The sequence below is a fragment of the Oncorhynchus masou genome, chromosome 25, assembly GCF_036934945.1.
Source record: "Oncorhynchus masou masou isolate Uvic2021 chromosome 25, UVic_Omas_1.1, whole genome shotgun sequence".
Classification (NCBI taxonomy): domain Eukaryota; kingdom Metazoa; phylum Chordata; class Actinopteri; order Salmoniformes; family Salmonidae; genus Oncorhynchus; species Oncorhynchus masou.
In genome coordinates, this window is record NC_088236.1 from 8841718 (window position 1) to 8846424 (window position 4707).

The 4707-nt window shown below is 40.5% G+C and overlaps 1 long non-coding RNA gene across 1 annotated transcript; it reads right to left on the reverse strand.

The window, feature by feature from the left end:
• Nucleotides 1-991: 991 nt before the first annotated feature.
• LOC135513739 (uncharacterized) lies at nucleotides 992-3285 on the reverse strand. Its single transcript, XR_010451574.1, has 2 exons — nucleotides 2755-3285; nucleotides 992-2515 (listed from the first exon to the last, which is right to left on the reverse strand). It is a non-coding gene; the product is annotated as an uncharacterized LOC135513739 (long non-coding RNA).
• Between the last annotated feature and the right edge of the window lie 1422 nt (nucleotides 3286-4707).

Here is a 4707-nt window from a genome sequence, read left to right on the forward strand (position 1 = left end):
TGGTGTAATAGTAACAACATACAGGAACTCAAGTCCTTCTGCTCACCCGACCTAGAATTCCTAATAATCAAATGCCGGCTGTATTATCTCCCAAGAGAATTTTTGTCAGTTATCGTCACTGCTGTGTATATTCCCCCTCAAGCAAACACATACGGAAACATTTTGAAACCTAAAATGTGTTAAACTAATCAAAATATATTTTAAATTGGAGATTCTTCAAAGTTGCCACCCTTTGCCTTGATTATAGCTTTGCACACTCTTGGCATTCTCTCAACCAGCGTCATGAGGTTGTCACCTGGAATGCATTTCAGTTAACATGTGTGCCTTGTTAAAAGTACATTTGTGGAATTCCGTTCCATCTTAATGCGTTTGATCCAATCAGTTGTGTTGTGACAAGGTTTGGGTGGTATACAGGAGAGAGCCCAATTTGGTAAAAGAGTAAGTCCATATGTGACCCGTATCAGGAAACTAGGCGTATGTCACAGGAGAGCTTTTGAACGTGAAAACATTTTTTTTAATCGAAATGCGTTTTTTGGCAGAAATGCCTTCTTGAACATGTGAACTTTCATGTGCCTTATTAACAAACTTTAATGTTATCTGTAAATACGAATGAAGTTGTTATGCGTAGATAATCCTTTCTACTGCAGTTATTCCTAAAGATATAGCGTTAGCTATGGAGAACTGCAAATATGTTGCTACCGCTCTCAATAACATTGCTGTCCTGAATTCATCCGGTGCTATCGACAAAGGTCTTTCCAAAAAAGTTGTGATGAACAACTTTCTGGAGGACCATCATGCCATGCAGACTCTCTCTGACTCTGAAAATGAATCAGATGATGAGGAAATCCCTGATTCAGGAAAAAACATTTTCATTGAAGATGACATTGCAGAGTCTTCTGACGACAGTGATGGAGAAGAAACAGCGATCAACAGTGGTGTTGTAACATTATTATACAAATGTGTTCAGTCATTAACTGATCCATCAAGGCTGTACAGGAAGAAATACAACTATTATTTTTATTTTAGAGACTCTTCAAAATGAACAGCATAAACATGTATAGAAATGCAAAGTGAACACCACAGCTGTGGTACATTGAAGACAGGAAATACAGATTGTTAGTATTATTATATATTTTTTAATTGTTCTTTAAAGGTAGATACAAAGACAGAATATAATTAACAGTCACAAAATATGAATTTTAGCATCAAGGACCAAAATAATAATTCACTGGTTAAAATTACCCATATTCATTAATGAAGGTTACATTAGTTCCCAAATAGTTTTATTTTACAGTTCCTCATCCAACAGTTAATGCACTCTGACGTTGTCAATAATTCCCTGGTTATATTAACACATATTCATTAATGAAGGTTACATTGTTTATAGTCTAGAAATCAAGATGACTTTGAACAGCTCTGTCAATCATCACTGTGGTCTAACAGGCTCATTTTTGCCACCCGGCTCACATTTCCACCCTGTGACATTATGAAAGCTTATACAGTGTCGTTGTTAAGGTTTATCACCCACAGTTGCTCACTCCCCCTCATATAACCCATTCTGGTTGTATTGTACCAAACTATTGCTGCCACCTTAACCAGAAACACAGTTTAATGTGAGACAGATGTATCCTTATAAACACATGGTTGCTACTCACTACAGTTCATTTTTGCGTGGCTGATTTGAATATTTCACTTGAAAGCCACAGTTTTCACAAACGGTTCACATACAGTGTATGATACAATTAATGTCAATATCATTTTACATATTACAACCAAATTTGTGACATTTCACACATTTGATGCAAAAATCTATATTATACCATTGACCAATATTACACCACAGGTAGGGTTGTGGGCCTTCCTAAAGTTGTGGCATCTGGCCACTTCTTCGGTTATGGTTCCTTGAATTAGTTTGTTCTTTTCTGGTTTCTGTTGTTGTTCCCTAAACCGATGTAGTCACATCTCCGTCATTAGTCTGTGGGGGGTTCGTGTTCGGGTTAGGGTTAGGGTTAGGGTTAAGGTTCTGGTTAGGGTTAGGGTTAGGGTTAGGGTTAGGGTTAGGGTTCTGGTTCTGGTTCTGGTTAGGGTTAGGGTTAGGGTTAGTGTTCTGGTTAGGGTTAGGGTTCTGGTTAGGGTTCTGGTACATAGTGTTGATTTGATCAATTATAACATTATCTAGATCAGATATAATGTCAAAATGAAGGTTGTTCAGGGTGATCACTCTGTCTCCCTCCTCAGGATGGGTGGTGTCGCCGCCTCCCTGTATGTTTCCTTGGGCTGCATTCGGAAGGGGCAGTAGTAGTCCTCTGCTCTCAAGAACTACACTCTCCTGAGCTGTTCTCTTTAAGTCTTTTTCAATAAGAATTTCTGTCTCTTTCCAAATATTCTCCTCAAATTGTTCCCTGTGATAAGATCTGACACCCTTGCAAGATCTACAACAGATATCCCTCCAAGGTACTGCAGTCAGAATGGAATTCCCAACAAGTAGAAACAGAACCAGTCCTGAGCCGTAAACCTGAAACAGAATTAGCAAACGTTCAAGCAAACTGAACGCACCCCAGGTCTCCACCCCCCTCAATGCTCTGGTCTCCACCCCCCCCCCCCCTCTCCATACTCTGGTCTCCCCCCCGCCTCAATACTCTGGTCTCCCCCCCGCCTCAATACTCTGGTCTCCACCCCCCCTCCATTACTCTGGTCTCCACTCCACCTCCATAGTAAAAACTCAATGACAATTACATAATTAAAGGTACTTACCATGGAGAACATTTTGATATCAGTTTGCTTTTCTAGGTCCTTTTGGAATGGTGTCTTATCAGTGTTGTATCTGCAGGGATAATGTGGTCTTTGATAGCACACGTTCCAGTCTCCATCAAAAAGCACACACACAACCCACAGCAACCCTTTAGAGACTGCCTTAATGAAGATTCCCAACAGTCTTCCACACAAATCACATCTGCATCTGCATGTCATTCTCAAGACTCGTTGAAACTCTCTGTCCATCCAGAGAGTCAAGAAAATCAAGATCACAGCTGGAAACACCATGTAGTAGATACAGTGTTCAGGGGTAATCTCTGTTTTAACATCATCTTCACAAGAGCATTTTAAGTGGTCATCAAACATAATGTGGTAAAGAAAAAGAGCAAAGAAGATCGTGCAAAAACTGCCTGATTTTCTCACTTGTTCGAACAGAATGTCAAATGCTGGCTTGATGTAATCCATCGTGATCAGATTTTCTGTCTACTTTCCTCTCTCCAGATGAACAGAGTGACGATGTTAGTTGCTGGTACATCTCTGCTAGTCTGGTTACTCTGGTCTCCACCCCCTCAATATTTTGGTCTCCACCCCTCTTCAAAACCCAGGGTGCATTTATGCATACTAAATGCATACTAGGCTGCCCAACGCATCACCGGGGGCAAACTACCTGTCCTCCAGGACACCGGAAGCACCCGATGTCACAGGAAGGCCAAAAAGATCATCAAGGACAACAACCACCAGAGCCACTGCCTGTTCACCCTGCTATCATCCAGAAGGCGAAGTCAGTACAGGTGTATCAAAGCTGGGACCGAGAGACTGAAAAACAGCTTCTATCTCAAGGCCATCAGACTGTTAAATAGCCATCACTAACCGACCTCCACCCGGTTACATAACCCTGCCACTTAGAGGCTGCTGCCCCATTTACATAGACTTGGAACACTAGTCACTTTAATCATGTTTACATACTGCTGCACTTACTCACTCATATGTAAATACTGTATTCTATTCTACTGTATTTTAGTCAAAGCCACTCTGATATTGCTCATCCTAATATTTATATTTTCCTTAATTACATTCTTTTACTTTTAGACATGTGTGTATTGTGAATTGTTAGATATTACTGCACTGCTGGAGCTAGAAACACATGCATTTCACTACACCCACAATAACATTTGCTAAACATGTGTATGTGAGCAATACATTCTCTTCATTTGATTTGATGGGATATTGCAGCTAGAATTTTCCCTGAATCACCATAGTTAACCACCCCATCCCATGTGAATTCTACTGATATGTGAGTGAACAGGTAGCCAGCAATGTTCCCTCTAAGCTGCGAGTGTAAGTGGGTGTGCAGCTGCCACACAGAAGACATTTCCACCTATGAAGAGAAACACGAGATTGAACTTCGCTCAACTTCATAGTTTTCCCATTTTAGTTTCTACAGCGTCCCCTGACTACACTCATGTCTACTTTCCTCTCCCAAGATGAACAGAGTGGTGATGTTAGTTCCTGGACATCTACTAGTCTGGTTACACTTCTGATAAACACAATTCAACTGCAGATGCATTCTGTTTTAAAATCTGTTGTTTTGTGCATAGCAATGCACCTTCTAGAGTGTACACGCTGCATTTTACAGATGAACAACTTGTTAAGTAAGAAAATTATGCCTTTAATTTCAGAGACTTATCAAAATTAACAGCATCAACGTGTTCAATACTCTGCCCCCCCCCCCCCCCTCAATTCTATGGTCCCCAGCTCCTTCCCCAAAACATTGCCCCCCCCCCACTCAACAACCCCCCTCAACATTCTGTGGACTTTTTTCAATCAATAAAAAGTAAATAATGAAAGGTTCTCACCATGACCTCCTTTTTGAAATGAGTTTTGAGGTGAGTTACTAGTTATTACAATGTTTCAGTTGATAACCAGTCACATCTAGTTCATGGTGAATATTAT